At 41.9% G+C, this 17,240-nt stretch overlaps 1 protein-coding gene across 4 annotated transcripts in view; it reads right to left on the reverse strand.

The window, feature by feature from the left end:
* PPM1A (protein phosphatase, Mg2+/Mn2+ dependent 1A) overlaps positions 1-11,932 on the reverse strand; it is a 35,661-nt gene extending 23,729 nt beyond the window's left edge. Inside the window, exons 1-2 of one of the 4 annotated variants that reach the window (XM_082282915.1) lie at positions 11,513-11,932; positions 10,338-10,377 (exon numbers count right to left, since the gene is read on the reverse strand). The gene's annotated coding sequence lies outside the window, so the exon portion shown is untranslated. Of the gene's footprint in view, positions 1-10,337; positions 10,381-11,512 lie in introns of all 4 variants that reach the window. The other 3 variants (XM_082282916.1, XM_082282914.1, XM_082282917.1) reach the window with 3 other exon arrangements.
* Positions 11,933-17,240: the final 5,308 nt, after the last annotated feature.

Here is a 17,240-nt window from a genome sequence, read left to right on the forward strand (position 1 = left end):
CATTCCTACCTGGATATAATCTGAGGTTTGGAACACCACAGTAAGCCCTTACCTACTGGATTCCCAGAGGACAAGAGCTGCATAACCACCACTGGACCTTCAGAGGAGCACCAGACCCTTCTACAGGGTCACTGCTTTGACAGAACCATTTCTATCATTTCAAAGAGGGTGCAGCCGCCCCTTAATGGGACTGTGACTGCCACCACCCTGCCCGGCAGGGTGTCAGGTCCTATCCTGACTCCGTCAGGTTAAGCCAGTGTTTCTGTATTATTGCCTTGTTATATATACTAGTAAAGAACTGCTATTCCTATTTCTTATATCTTTGCCTGAAAGCCTCTTAATTTCAAAATTATAATAATTTGGAGAGAAGGGGGTTATATTTTCCATTCCAAGGGAGGCTCCTGCCTTCCTTAGCAGACACTGGTCTTTCAAACCAAGACACCCTTATGTGTAGTTAAAACCTGAAGAATTTAAAGAGTCTTAGCTATTAAAAAAAAATTATCTTGGTTTTACAAGAAGGGATGGACACACACAGAGAAATGCTGACATAAGAAAGCCAAGCCTCCTTCCTACTAAAAATACCTTTTAGACCTGTTTTTGAGTCCATATCTACAGAATCATCTTCCACACACCAGTGTCCACCTAAATTATGAGCACATTTGTCATTCTTTGATGAGGTGCTTTGTGCACTACAGTGATTGAGTTGGAATGACACCTTCGGTTAGCATATAACTCTGTATGCAAATCTGATTAACCTATAGCAGTGCAAGTGCCCAAATTACAGCATGACTTTGTTATGTAAAAACACAGACCCAGAACAGACTGCATGCAATGTGTGCAATACATAAAACAGATCCTGAACATGGCTTAACTCAGCCTCTCTTTATGTCTTTAGTCATCTTTCTTAACAGGAGCCCTCATTTTATGACCTTTATTCTCCACATAATTTTACTATCTTAACCCAGTCACACATTTCTACAATTATCTCAGAAAACTGCAGTCTCAAGGCAGGAGACAGAACCAGTCCTCTGCTTTGAAAGCCTCAACTTTTGGGATGCTTCAGTGATGCACATATGTACTGAAGGAGACAGACATTCTCTCTCTTCCTATTAAAGGCAAAGTAAGAGAAAAGGCACTTTAATCATTAAATTTAGTGGCAAACATACACCATCCACTGTTGTTTTTTTTCTTAGAGAAGTACCATTCTGAACAGTACTGTAAGGGTGGTGCCTTGCAAAAAGATCAGAGGTACAACATTTTCTTCAGAAATGCTGACTCTCACACATCATCTGATGCTACAACTGCACAGCAATCAGTCAAGCAAACTTCAATTTTAATCTAAGATGATTCTTGGATCACCACTTCCGTATCAGTGACTTCCATTAGTTTTAGGTCCTAAAAGAGAAGAGCTTTCTGCAGCCAAAGTTTCTGGATTTTGGCTCTTAAAAACAGAGAGGCATCTGAAGAAAACTAGATGTGAAAATGGACCCCTGTGAACAGAAATGAGCATGCAGGGGATGCATCTCTGCATCTACAAGTGCATTTTAACCATGATTTCTGAAGCACTGATTTTATGGAGGTCAAACTGAAGGACAGCCTCTCCAGCAAGTGCACAGAAAACTCAAGTTGTGGTTTGCAGATGGAAAAGTAAGAATACTGTACAGGGCCTAGAAAAATCAACACAAATAACAAGATCTTGGATAAAACACAAGAGTGCCAAAATTCAAAGGACTGCAGCATTAGAAACAAAACTGAAATAATGAATGGAGCATGCCAAAGAGTCAGTAGCTAAAGTCCTTGAAAGTAGATGCAACTGCAGAACAGAGTGGCAAAGAAAAGGAGGGTAATTAGTATACCAGGCCATGGACAACCATGGACAACCACAGATACATCACTGGAATGCATGAAATCTCTTTGCCCCTTCATTTGTTCCTCAAATTGTGCTATCCAGGCAGCACAACTGTAATGCTTTCTGCTATACAGGAAAATAAATTTTACTGTTTTGCTATTTGCTTGTTCATTTGCCACAAGGTTCAAGTGAAGATAAGCCCTAAATTGTTCACAAAGGACAGTTAATGCAATTCCACATAACCCTACAGAAATACAAATTCATTTTTCCAAGGAATTTGGACAAAGATCTGATCATTTTGTCCAAGAAAACTAACCACCCCCATCTGAAACTTTCAGTTGAACAATATGTAAATTAATAATCCTTTTTAAACAATGTTCAAGTTGTATTCCTTCCACTAGGATAAGCTGCTTATATGAACAACACTGAAGTCACAGGCACTTGTTCTAACTAAGCTGAGAAATATTGCCACACTCCAATTTCCTAGAACAATTCTCTCAGTGACATTACACCCTGTGTGCTGTAATGAGGACCATACAGAAAGATTACAACCTTTACTTGAACTACAGGACACAAAGCAAGTCACCAAGTTATACAGACTGCTACTGACTAGAAAAAGGGCATTTATTCACTTCAACTCCAGCCTGATCAGCAGTACTTTTCCCTCTGCCTTAAGTAGGCTGGATGAAGTAGCCAGACAGCATGTAATTGTGCAAACGTGGAAACATTTTCAGAAGTTACAGCCTGCTGAATGAAAAACTGACAGTACATACTGGATGCCCCAAATCAATTAATTTCAACAAACATGTCAGAGAACATCCCAGGGATCGGAAGAATGACTAAAATAAAACAGAACACGCAGATGAGGAGACACAATTACACCACAGTCATGGGCTGAATGAAGTCATGAAAAAGCCTCCTGCCAGTGAAACGATTTAAAAACTATTGGAGGCTATATGACTGAGTTGTGGCACTCACGGTTTGAAACATCAATAAAACACTAAAAAATTACAGTTGATGTTTCTGGATATGTACTTTCAGACACAGGAATACATGGCCTGTATTTATGAAAAAGAACTATTTATGAAAAAGAAGTAAAAGAAATAAAATACAGAAGTGGGACTATTTCAATAAACAGCCTAACACACCATTTCCCCACCAGAACATTTGCTTCTTGAGGATGCAGCTGTAGTCTGTGTTACATTTCAGTAGACAACTGCAAAAGGAAGATCCTAAGAAACTACCCATAGGGGTAAGAAAATTTCTAATAACATTAAGAACTTTTGGTTTAGGAGAGATGTAGCAGGTATGGCTTGTGGCAGACAAAAAAACCTCAGAAAACAAAAAAACCAGAGGAAGCAAGTTAATAACTCTGTGTGTATGAGGGAAAGTATGAACTGTTCCAAACTTCCTCAGCTTACCCTCCCTCTCTCCCACTGCAACAGTGATGGCTATTACAACTTCACAGCACAGGAGAAAATACTAAATCACTGCACCTCTGATACAAACACCTATGAGCTCTGACCTCTTAGTAGCTGGTCCACAGGCACTGCCATTTCACTGATCTAAGTTGTTTGGAGAGTTGTTGTTTTTTTTTTTTTTTTTAAACATAACTTTACTAAAAATCCCTTCTCCCTGCTAGAAGCTGACAGCCTTTCCAAATGCCTCCCTGTACTAAGCAGCAAAATATTTTATCCCACGTGGTGTGTATAGCAGGGCAGGTAGGATTTAGGAGAGGATTATTAATGCCTTCTGGAACACAGAAGGTAACCATTTCTAAGTTAACACCCTCCCTCCAACAACATGTTTCAGCTTCTTCTTAAAACATTATTTTCTGCTCCTACCTACCTTTCCTGCAGACAACTAAACCTGTTCCAAGGTTAAATGAGAAGCTTCTCAGTATGAGTGTATTTTGGCTGAGGTTCAAGCTCTCTCCAGCAGAGACATGTGTAATCTGATTTTTGCAAAAGGAAGCCCTGGACACTGAAAAAGATAATTCACCTGGAACAAACTGTTCCTTCAGAAGTTTGAAAGATGGTGATGTAGCTTCAAGAATTCTTTATGGGGTTAATTTTGCAATATGGTCTGTTATGGAAGAAACTAAGTTCTTTCCAGAATCACCAAGACTGCTGCTGGGAATGAAAAATCTCTACACTGATTCTGAGAGGAGACACAACTTGCATCCACAAGTGACAGTCACTCATCAGGATCCTAACATGACTGGCACCCTCAGAACATGATTAAGTGAGTTTTTATTGGCCAAGACAGAATTCTTGCTTCTTTCTAAATATCTGTACTACAAATTAGAAGTGGGAAAGCGTAAGAGAAAAAAACACAGCAGCATCAAAATATGAGCAGCCCAATCGCTATGAAAAACTATGTAGACAACCAAAATGGCACTAACAAGAACTATGAAAATCAATGAGATAGCTCTGCATAAATTCATGTGCTGCTGTCTGAACAGTGTGAGAATGAAAACACCAAGGTCCTTGCTTGAAAGCATTAATAAGCAGAAAACATGCCCATGCTGGTGCTAAGTTCAGAATAACTTTCTGATTATACTTCATTTTCCAAAACCTTCTTACTTAGAAGTGTTGGAATATAAACAAAAGACACCCATTTTAGACACAAAGCTTAGACAACTGCTTTGTTAACAGCGCAGAAATTCCTGCAGGCTCCAGCCAAAATTCAGAGCCCCCTTGAAGCAACCGTAAAAAAGAACCGGAAGATCCAAGGAAGCTGCAGTCTGTGTAGACAGAATTTGGGAGAAAGAAAGGCCCTTGCTTCAGTTTATATATCAATGACATGCAGTAAGATTCAATTTTTTTAAAAGACCAAGGCAAGCAAGTGAATTTAAGGATTCCAAGCAAGCTGCTCATGACAGGAGTACACCCTGCTACACAGCCATTCCAACAGAACTACATACAGCAATACGTTCACCACAAAGAAAACAAGGGTGGAAAGGAAACAGAAAGAGACAACCCAGAAGAATGGAATTATAGTAAGTCATAAAAGTTGAATTACAATTTTTTCCAGTATTTGTAATACCATGAGTGCTCTGCAACTGCCATTTCTCATCATAATAGATCATTACCCCACTTCTAAACATTGTGGATCTAACTGAAAACTCCTACTTGAGTACGAGCCACTTACAGTGCAAGAATTGAACAAATCTGAACAGATCAAATATTTCAAATAATAGCTAAAACCTCCCTTTTCTCTAAATTTCTTCTTTTTTTTATCTCTCATCTACAGCTTGAAGCCTCAATATCTTCGTACACTGTCAGTTTTACCAGCCAAACAATACCTAGCACAAAAAAAGATTCACAGAAGAATGTTTTCTTTAAAGGAAGGCTCACATCATTCCACTGCCATTTCTGCGTCAAAGGAAAAAACCAAACAAAAAGCATTTACTTTATCTACCAAGTTCAACTAAACATATTCAGAAAAATCAAGACAAAATTGGAGTCCTAGGCCATCCTGCCCCCATCCAAAAGAGTGAAGATATTGGGTAAAGAGCCTCTAGACTAGAATGGCTTTTGTCCAGGATTGTTCTGCTTGTTCAAATGCAACTGGAGCGAAGTCAAGCTACTGCTGCAATTTGTCAGTGTTTTAGCTAAGTGTTAAAATAAACCAAGAAAAAGATGCTCCATGGAAAAAGGTCCTGATGGGATTATTCACTGAGATTACAAAAACAAAGGGAGGCTCGAATAAGAATAATTTAAAAAACAACAAAGCAGCAAATGCATTAACTGAACTATTTCTGAAATATGGGGAAAAAATTACATTCACACAGTCAGTTCAGGAAACTACCACTTTTTTTACAGTTGATATTGTTTGTTGCCTGTGGTAATGTGTACAAATTCTTACAGAACCCCACCATCCCTCTGTTGTATTGTTTCACTGATAACTTCACCGCAAACATCTTAAAAATTTAGTTAATATGGTCCTATACAATTCAAGAAAACTGAACACATGGAATCATCCCTCTATCTGATCTTCTATTTTTCCTCTTTGTACTTCTAGTTGCTCACCAACTTATTATTTAAAGCTTTCAAACTTCAGATTTTCCTAACTTCTACAAGAAGCATCAGCCAACTGTTTATGGTTTGTCTTATGAGCAATTTATTTTATCAATATGGCAGAATGACACCCAAGTGAAAATAAAGTTTATACAGATAGAGCTTGGGAGTAAAATAAAAATAAACTATTTAGAGAAAACACAACCGGGACGTGTGTGCCCAGTAATTAGAAGATGATGTTTGCATGAAGGCCCCAAAACTTCCTGTTTAGTCAAGCACTCAATATTATGAAATAATACACAAGTAATTTCCCAGACCCTTCACTTTACGTGAAAACATTTGTGGGGTTCTAATCTCAGCAACATTAACGCTATTCTGGTGAGGATATAGGAAAAGTAGCATACAGGATAGACTTGAAACCTGATGACTACACCTGGGAATAAAATGGCAATAAAATAGGAAATGTTCTGAAGTTACAGCTATAACCTGGCTTTGCTTGCAAGGAAATGACATCAAAACTACGCCAGAAGCAATTAAGACCTGGAAGTCAAATCCTCAATGCTTAGGAAAAGCTGGAGTTTGTTCATTTGTATACACACAGAGATTTTATTTACAAAACTATTTTGCCCTCACGTCCCCAGCATTCCTATCTCATTAGAAGATCAAGGACAGAGGATGACTGCTGCAATAAAGCAGATTTTTTGCCCAAGACTACATAAAAATACAAAAAAGAAACCAATGGAAAAAACAACCCTATTGTTTTTAGCCTTTTATGCAGACAGAAACTTTCAGGACAGAAGGCTTTCCTCTGAGGGGCACACTGATTGCCAAGTTCGCTTCTATCACTACCAGCAGAGAGGTGATTTGCCCATGATAAACAAGGCAGTAAAGGTGCTCCCCTCAGTCCAAACCAGAGCTCACGACAGCTCTAAACATTCTGGTCACTTAATGAGGACATTGTTGAATTCACCTGTTTTTCAAAAATCAAAGCAGTGCTAATGCCAGCATTTCCTAAGCTTATGGGGCCTTGATCTGCAGCCTCAGAATGGCTCATTACAGAGCGGCAGCAGTTGATTTTTAACAAGGGTCTGTCCAAATACATACTGTAATTGACTGAGGGAACCAGAAAATTATTTACTGACAGCAACTGATTTTTCTTCATTAAATTTTCCTACAATTTAATGCTAGCTGCTTAACCGCCCACATTTTTCCACATTCTGTAGTCCTTTCCAAAGACTGGGTTTTACTTAACAGCTGGAGAATTCCTTAAACTCATCTCCAAACACAAAGAGCTCAGGCACAGTTTACACAGTTCTCGTGGCTACTGCATTTTAGTTATTTCTATGTAAAAATACCACAGAACTTAATGGACGAATAGCTATGATATACCGTCAAGAAGCATACAGGCTACCATTCGAATTTCAGATCACAAGGACAGTTGGCAGTAAAAATGAATTGCACACACAGATACATAAAATCCTTCAAGTTACAGCTGAGACCCAAACATGAGAGCACATTTCATCCTCTAGGTCACAATCCAGCAAGGCACTTAAGCATGAGAGCAACATCACACATCTGAGTAGTCCCACATAATTCAGCACGCGGTGTATCACCATAAGCACGTTGAAGTGCTTTGCTTTATTTAAACTGCAGCTATCAAAATACAAGCCATGTTACACTTGCGTTTGTTTGGTTTGTAAATTATTATCTTAGAAGACTTTAGAGACCTTTTTATCTACTAAAATATTCTTTAAATGAGAACTAACCTGTTAGCAACGAGGAGGCTAATGTACTTTTCCCTCTCTGTGTAAACTGCTTTTCTCTACATTTCAATATTGAAACATGGTTAACCAGTTTTGCTTTTTCCTTTGTAGCACTCTTAGATGCTCTTTTGGTATACATAGATATATACTGCTATAAAGTTTACACTCTAAACAGTAGAAGTGTACTTCATTGGAACTGTCAGTGAAAGAAGTTTTTGTTCTGTTGTTTTAGTCACATATAAACACCTTTTGAGAAGAGCTGTTAAAAAAATCTGAGCGACTGTTTCATATAGTTATAAACACACTTTGTTCTGTAGAGTCCAATAGGCAGCTGAAATATCCATTAGTGAATTGTACTGGTATTTGTGTTTAAACACAAACCAAATAAATAAGAAAACAGATAACAATTTGACAGAAATCTGTAACTTAGTCTGTGGTTTAACACAGAGCAGAGTTAGCAGACAACTACAGAAAAGCAGACCTTGCAGCAGTGGTTTAACACCAGTAACACACAGTGGTTACCGCCTCTACCCAGGAACAAAAATCAGCCTATTCACTCCCATGGAATCACACTTGCTTTCTCCTCCTGCCCTGATTACAATTCCCTTGGTCTAAACATTCCTCCCAGTCTTAAGAGTCAAGTGATTTACTCTAGAAATATTAAATCTTAATAAATGCTAAATTGTTCCTTCACAGACAGAGAGCAACATAAAGAAGCTACGAGTAGAAAGCATTATCTCCACCACGATCTGCACCACATCATGGCTCAAATACATGAATCCTCCTTAAAAAACATTTTTTAGCTCTGGTGAATGGAATGTATGTAAAATGCCATAAAATGTACATCTATGCACATTCCCTGGATCTTCTAAATATCCTAACAACATTGTCATTTTTTCAGGATTTACATATTGTATACACAGACTTGATACTTTGCATTTGCCATTCATTCAACGAAGAGGATTGTAGTTAAGCATGTGTAAATGTTACAGAAGTTTATTCCTTATCCTAGTATTCTAAACTGAAATTTGGATCATGTGATTAAAACTACAGAGACCAGTAAGAGTTCGGCAACCAAGTATTATCCAAAAAGAGATAAATTTCTAAAAGAACAAATGAGACTACAAGTTGTGTCATTTGGAAAGAAACAGATGATACAATTTTTTCTAAAAAAAGTAAAAAGTATGATTTATGAGAAAAGAGGAGCAAAAATTACAAAGGTCCACATGCAATAGTAAGAACAAATGCATTTTGGCTCAGGTTTAGCTATGATAAACCACTAATGTCTTAACTTCAAACATTACTACTACTCAAGTCTTTAAAATGTCTCCGGTTAGCACGGGCCAAATGAAAACAGTTATTTTACAGTACTTTCCATTCTAAAACTTGTTTATTTATTAGCACAGCCTGCATCATTCCATCACTTAATTGCAATGCTGTTCTGCCTAGCCAATTACATAAGTATTTTGTACATCAGAATAGACCTGGAACATGTGAAAATTAAGCCTATAGAAATGCCAATATTTTAGCAAGAAATATGCTATTCTTAAATTACTTATATTTAGGTCATTTTGTGAAAGCAGCTGCTTTATATTCCCTACTTCCACTAAAAAGGAAAAGTGCAATACGATCTCTTATTGACAGCTGCATTCAAAAACATACCAGTTACATAAGTTTGCAAATTATACTGTGCCAGAGTTAAATATCTAAGCATTTTAACGACAGTTCTCAAAATGCAATCTCAGCAAGAATGACTCAACTCCACCACATAAGTTGCACTCCAGATAAGAAGCAACCAGCTCGATTTTATAGGAAAAAAAAAAAACTTTTTAGTATTCTGTTTTAATTCAAATTGCTCTGAGTTCTGCTTGTTTGGACCTGCAAGCTTCACCAGTCATTTGGCACTTCCATCTCTCTTCGCTTTCAACAAAAGTATCCCAAGCATACCTATAGACAGTTAAGGAAATACTTGGAAAACAAGTATAGTTTTGTACTGTACTTCGAGGGGAGAGATTGACCTGACAATCATCAAGCAGAGGACTAAACTGTAATCCAGAGCTAGGCCTTGCCTGTATATGAGAAAAACACGGCTATGCTGGAAGAGAGTGAGAGGACAGACAAACTCTCCCCACGGTTCTCTGAGGAATTTATCAGAGAGCTCTGTGAGGAAAACATTAATAACTGGCATGATGCATCAGCAACTCTTCTAGCCCAGTCTCATATACAAAAGGGAGACCCAGCAAGGCCTGGGAGTGAGAACTTTAGGAGCAGCTAATGCTGGTGCACTGATCCAAGCTGCAGTCCTCTAACACCTTCCCTTTGAATACTACTGTGATTGGATAGGTAAACTGTAAAACTTACCTGGCTCACGTTTTCTCTGATGTTATTCATAGAAGAAACCATGAATAGCACCAGAAGGGAAGCTATCAGAGAAGAAATGTGGCTAGAAATTGCAAAATTCTTGGTCATTTGGCAACTCATTCAGGGTGCTGAGTAACAGTAGCCATCCAGCCTTAATTCCACCAGTACTTCACAGAACCTGCTTCAGCCACCTAATCACTGAAACAGCTCAGGAAAGTGCTACTAGGGCTTATATTTGGAAATTAATTTCCTAGAATCACAAGAGTTAGAACTTCTACTTTATAAATTGATTCAGCTCACTTGATGCTAAATATCACAATCTAAAGAAAACATATCACCTACCTTCTTTCCAGCTACTGCTCTCGTGATCTAAAACTGTCTCCTGCTTAAAAAAAATAAAAATAAAAAATTCCTTTGGATGACATACCTTAAGGACTTTAAACCTTAAAGTTACCACAGAGACCACCCCAATGAACAGCACTTTCCCGTTTGACAGAAGATACAGCTCAAAAAAATTTAGTTCTTCCCAAGTGCTGCTGTAAACTTAAACACTAGTTCTGTAACCACAAAATTTTGCCATCCACATGGCAACATTAAGGAATATTTTAATCGTACCAAATAAATACAAATACGTATGGAACAGATGTCTGCAAAATCAATTCTGAAACGGTCAACCTCCAGCCTGTCTTAACGTTGTATCACAACTACTAGAATACAATCTAATGTAACAAAAAGGTTAGACGTACGCTCAGAACCTCCGGCATTTCACACGCAAGCCCAATTACCCAGCACATCACCGCACAACTTTCTCACCGAAACCAGCATTTTCTTCCACGGACTTTTACCACGCACTCTGTGACAGATCACAGATCGTCAGCGCAACCTTTGCTCAAGACATTGTTTTCAAAGGCACCGAAATCTCTCTCAAACTTTAAACGCCCGAAAGGCGTTGGTGAGGGAAAACCGCCCGCTGCATCACAATGTCACTATTTGGGGAGTGCTTGATGCTCCCGACCCTCGCCAGGGTGGGGTGCTTTATAAATAGATGCGTGTTGTTTTGGTTTTTTTTTTTTCCCAGTCAGTGCCGTGCCCCGAGCGTTTGGGTGGCGATGGGAGAGCAGGCTGTTTATAGCCTTTATTAAATGAACTCTGGGCGAGGAAAGGAGGGGGCAGGGAGAAAGGGAAAGCTGCTGCTCCTACCTGAGCCAGGCCCAGACCCCGCCGCTCACCCTCCTCCCGCCGTGCCCGGGGGGCTGCGGGGACACCCCCACCCTCAGCAGGCGCCTGCAATGCAGGGGCTGCGCAGGGGGCTCCCGGCAGCGGCATCCCAGCGGGATCGCACCCCCCTTCCCCATCCATCTCCCTCCCTCCGGCCGCCCGACCCGCTCCCAGCCGTGCCGCCGAGCTCCCGCGCTCTCCGCCGCCCCCGGTTGTTTACAGGCCCCGGGGCCCCGCAGCGCCCCGGCCCCGCCGCCCCCTCACCCCGCCCCGGCCCCGCACTGCGCAGCGCCACTTACCCCCCCGGCCGCGGCGTCGGTGCCGGCTGTGCGGGCAGGGCCGCGCTCCCGGCGGTGCGCGGGGGAGAAGGGAAAGGAGGGGGGGACGAGGAGGAGGAGGAGAAGGAGGGGGGCACCCGGCTGGCGGCCTCGCCTCAGCTCATTCACAGGGCGGCTCTGTGCCCAGGGGGAGCCCAGCGCTCATCTCGCCCCCGCCGCCGCCGGCGGCCCCCCCCGTCCCCGTCCCCCGCCCGAGCTGCTCCGCGCCCACCCGCGCAGCGCCGCGCGGAGCGCCGGCCGCGGACGGACGGACGGACGGACGGACGGGCGGACACACGGACACACTCGCACTGCGCTGCCGCCGCCGCCCCTCTGCGCAGGCGCGCACGCCGCAGGGGAGGGGAGGTGGGAGCGCGCGCGCGTCCCCGTGCCCTTTCCCTCCTCACCGTCTCCCTCTCCCGTTTAAAAAAAAAAAAAAATTAAAACACCAGAAAAAGCGACAAATGGAGCTTTTCAGGGGAAAAGAGAAAAAAAAAAAAAAAAAAAAAGCGGAAAACAAAAAAAACAACAGCACCCCAGCAGGATACCCGGATGTCGGACGGAGCGGGGCCGTTACGGGTATTACATCACCCTCCGCCCCGGGTCCCGCGCCGCGCCGCGCGTGCGCCGGGCCCGCGGGAGCGGCGCGCGGGGCGGTGACGTCACTGGCTCCGCCCCTGTCCCTGAGGGGGAGAGGCTGGCGCGAGAGCTGGGGGCGCGTGTTTCCCATCCCGATCCAAATCCTGAGCTCACTCTCGATCCCGATCCCGATCCCGATCCCGATCCCGATCCCGATCCCGATCCCGGTCCTGTTCCGATTCCAATCCGGATCCCGGGCCCGGTCTCGGTCCCGGTGCGGTGGCGTCAGCAGCTCAACCCACCTGAGGATGATGGAGCGCACAGTGGGTCCCGAGGTGCTGGCTCGTCTCCCTGAATCACAGAATCGTTTAGGTTGGAAAAGATGTCTGGGATCATCGGGTCCAACCTATGACCCAACACCACCGTGTCAACCAGACCATGGCGCCGAGTGCCATGTCCAGTCATTCCCTAAACACCTCCAGGGACGGTGACCCATCACCTCCCTGTGCAGCCCGTTCCAATGTCTGATCACCCTTTCTGTGAAGAAATTCCTCCTGATGTCCAACCTGAACATCCCCCGAACGTCACAGTTTATGACTATGTCCTCTAGCCCTGAGGGACTCTTACTCGCCTGAATCAGAGCCCCGCAGGATTTCCCGTTGGAAGCACAACCGCTGGCAAAATCAGCAGCGGATTACCAGTAATGAACGCGTAATGCGTTTAATAATCCCACGGGTTTCAGCCCCCTTTGATGAAGGCTGGCCTGTGAACAAAAGACATGGGAGTGTGTTCATGGAGCAACTCCCCCACCAGTCTGCAGGGAACAAACTGAGAGGAGAAGCTTTTAGACAAACCTCTCTTTTGTCTCAAGGAGGGGAGGAGGGTGCTCAAGGAGGCTGCGATGGGAGAGGGGTGGTTCTGGGAGGAATGGCTAATTCCAGCAAGCCAGGGTTAAACCTCGTGGCTGGGGATTTCTCAGGCAGAGTGGGTGCTGGGAGGTGTGCTTCAAGGGGAGGATTAGGAATGCACTGTAGCTCCGAGGATGCGAAGAAGGAATTGAATACAGAGGAAGAGATGCTGAGGAGGACTGGGAAAGGTGAAGTGGCTGTGTAGCAAGGTTGTCTAGATAGTTTCCATCTTTAACAACAATCACAGCAAACAGCCATATGTTAATGGCTTTAAACTGAGAGAATTTTACTTTAGAAATTATGAAGAAATTCTTTACTGCGAGGGTGGTGAGGCCCTGGCACAGGTTTCCCAGAGCAGCTGTGGATGCCCCATCCCTGAAAGTGCCCCAGACCAGACTGGATGAAGCTTTGAGTAACCCGGTCTAGTGGAAGGTGTCCCTGCCCATGGTGGGAGGTTGGAACTGGGTGGTCTTTAAGGTCCTTTCCAAACCAAAGCATTCCCTAAACTGAATGTTCGGAGAGCCCTCCAATGGCTGGTTATGGTTGACAACTATCAGTGCAGTTTGTCAGCAAAGGAGGGCAGAAAATCCTATCTGGAGAGAGCTATAAGAACTCTGAAAAATACAATGAAACCTCATCGCTGTATGGCTTTCCTGTGACAGATAAACTGACCGTGTTTTGGTACGATGGCAGAATCTCCACTTCCCGTTGCTGTCTTCGGCTGGATGGAATGTTTGGACCCGATCTCCCTGTATTTCCCCTAATTGTGATCGTTACCACGATACTGAGCACTACTCAGTTGTGCTCAATGTTCTGTTAACTCAACAAATCAATGTTAGAAATTTCGGGCCTTTGTAGTCAAATGCAGTAAAATTTGTTGGTGGAAACAGACCTTTAGAGAGATTTAAATGCAAACCCTAACCCTTCCCTTCCCAAGATTACACAGAATTGTTCCTGCAGGCATGTGCCATGTTTCTTTAACCTCTCCTCTTTAATTTTTCACTCCCCTTTTCCACTTTAATAAAGCTCTCCTAGCACTTAGAATTATGTACAATAATGGATTTCATTTAGATTCCATGTTACCCATATCTGCGTTTTGAGTGAGGCTTTTTTAAATAAAAGTGAATGAAAACATGGCCCTGTATCTTTTTGGTGATGCCCTCATTTTAAGCTGCAAGCATGTCATGTCAGCAGAGAGTTTGCTGCTCTCATTTGCTATTTATACATTTTTCAGGGGAAATTGGACTAAGTTAAATTACTACAATATTTTCTTAAAGCATTAACTTTTATTTAGTTCCCTAGATTTGCTTGGCGTATTGCACTGACAATGGTAATCAATATTTACAAGAATTTGATTCTGATAAAACAGCTAAGTATATCATATCCCTCTACTAAATGTATTTGTAGTTGATGAAACTACATCTCCCAGTGTACAACTCCTTCTTTTCTCTTCAGCTGTACATCAAATTGTGATACAGATGGCTGGGACCTGTAGTCACCACACTCATTAGCACCACAGTAACAAGAACCGTTGTGAAACTCAACTCTGTATCATAAATCATTAATGAGTTATTGAGAAGGATCATATTTCACTGTTTGGAACAAGAAAATTCTTTTGGCATTATAGTCATATTTAAAATGATGTCCTGCTTCTCAACCTGTTCTTAGAAAATATTATTTCTGGACAATTTTAATTCTGTTTCCTGCTACAGGTTTTCAGAAGTCTTTAGATGGATGGTAATTGCCAAGAGCTTTCTGCCACCGATGCCCACTCAGTTATTGCAGGCAGGAGGATAACTTTGTCCAGTCTATTCATTAAAACTCAATTTAGAAAATTCCACGCTTAGCCCGATGAAGCTGTTCCCAATGACATCATTTCCCATAAAAAGAGAAAATGGGACCACAGTTGCAATGGGGATCACATGGCAATTTAACTGCACTTTGGAATCAGCTTCCATCGTAATGGCCATATTCTGTACGAGCCTGCTGTAATCTCTGCACACTGTATTGCCCAACACCCCTTTTAACTCTTTCTGGTTCAATAGCAGTGCTTAAACTTCTTTTACTCTAAGGTATACCATGAAGTATCAGAGTTTTGTCTGTGTATTCCTCAAACAGGGAAATTTTAGTACCAATATCACAGGATCACAGAACAGTCAGGTTGGAAGAACCTCTGGAGATCACCCGGTCCAATCCCCTGCCAAGGCAGGAGGGCCACCTGGAGCAGTGACACAGGAATGGGCCCAGGTGGGTTTGGAGTCTCTCCAGAGAGGGAGAATTCACAACTTTCCTGGGCATTTTATTCCAGTCTTCTGCCACTGTCAATGAAAGGAGTTCTTCCTCATGTTGAAGCAAGTCTTGTTGTGTTTTAGTTCATAGTCACTGCTCCTCGTCCTGTCTCTGGGCACCACCAAAAAGAATCTGGTAATGTCCTCTTCACATCCACCTTTGAAACATTTATATGCATTGATGAGATCCCCTCTCAGTCTTCTCTTCTCCAGCCTAAACAGGCCCAGCTCCCTCATCACGCCTCATAAGAGGGATGCTCCAGACTCCTGATCATCCAGCCTCCGCTGGACCCTCTCCAGTAGCTCTTTGTCTTTCTTGAACTGTGGAGACCAGAACTGAACACAGCACCCCAGAGGTGGCCTCATTAGGGAAGAGTAGAGGTGGAGGATCACTGTTGTAACTGTGAACTCTTGTATTGCACCATTTAGATTTTTTTGACTTCGGAGAGAAAAAACCTGAACTTCTGTCGTCTGAAAGCTTGGTTTCAGCTTCCCTTATTTACTGTCCCTGTTTCTTCTCTCTTATATGGTCTGCCGTGAATATCTGATGTAGGTGGGAAATAATACATTCGAAGTTACTCTGCAGCCTAAAAAGTTAGTAAACGGCAGGGTTTTGTTTGGAAAAGGATTTGTATCACCTGGTAATACACATCTAAATACTGGATGTATAGATTGTTGTCTGGGCTGCCTTGGTTTGGTGGAAGGAGGCAGGTGGTCATTACTGTCATGTTTTCACTGGTGTCTGGAGCAGGTTGGGTGAGTTCTTTGAAGGTGACTTTTTTTCTCTTCTGTAGTGTCTGTGAATTCAGAAGAAGCTCAGATGACAACTTAGACGATATTCCTAATTTTTATATAGCTAAAATGAATTAATTACCTTACATATTAGAGAGACTTAGAGGCTATCTATAGAAATCTTTGTATTAATGATATGTGTGACCCGTAATAGCGTGATCTTGCCATAACTTCATGTTTGGCTTGGGAAGTACTGATGCCCTGCCCCATCCCTTCTCCAGGGGGCTGCACCTATTTTTGGAAATCTCAAAGCCAGATGGATAATTACGCTGCAGGCTTTCTGTCTTCCTGGTGCTATTCCTGCAACACCCTGGTGTGATGACACCTGTAGGGATCTGCTCGGGCAGCTGTGCCATTGGGAGCTCCATAAAATGCCAGAACTGTAGTGATGATTAATAATCACATGATGTTTAAATCATCAAAAGTACACACCTAGGGTGTATCCTGCATCCAAACTGAATTTATCTGAAGGATGTCACAAAGATTTTGGTCATCACATGCAAACATCCTGCATTCTTGAAATGCAGCAGTTTTTGACATAATTCATAATTATTGACATAATTCCCTTTCTGCTGGACTTTTGAAATGTGCTTCCCAAATTGCCATACTTTGTTGCCTCTGAGACCAGATCCATGCTCTCCTGATCGCTTTAAAAAACAACAGTGATGATCTCATTTAAAAACCAAATGCTGGTAATTTTCAAACTACAAAATTAGGTACAAAATCATTAGGGCATCACAATGTGGTTTTCTTATTTTAGCTGTAAGAGAAAGCAAGTGATGCTCAGTCATGAGTTTTATTTTTCCAGGGAGAATTTGCTGATGGAAGTAACCTATAATTCAAGAAAACCAGCAGAAGCAAAGTACAGCAAAGACCAAAATATCAACAGAAGCAGAATAGTTTTATGCTGAAAATTAATATAAAACATATTAAAAATAGAAACATAATAAAAATACAAAGCTTGTAAAATAAGCTCAATAAAATTATGAAACATAATGAATATAAACATAATACAAAATAAAGCATATAAAATGCAAGCATATAAAATAAATATTATAAATTGGTATCAGATAAAAAGGAGAATAAAGGTAATATATTTACCATTAATGGAGGTTCGTATATAAAATAGTATTAATATTCTAG

This window comes from Coloeus monedula (genome assembly GCF_965178545.1).
Source record: "Coloeus monedula genome assembly, chromosome: 6".
Lineage (NCBI taxonomy): Eukaryota > Metazoa > Chordata > Aves > Passeriformes > Corvidae > Coloeus > Coloeus monedula.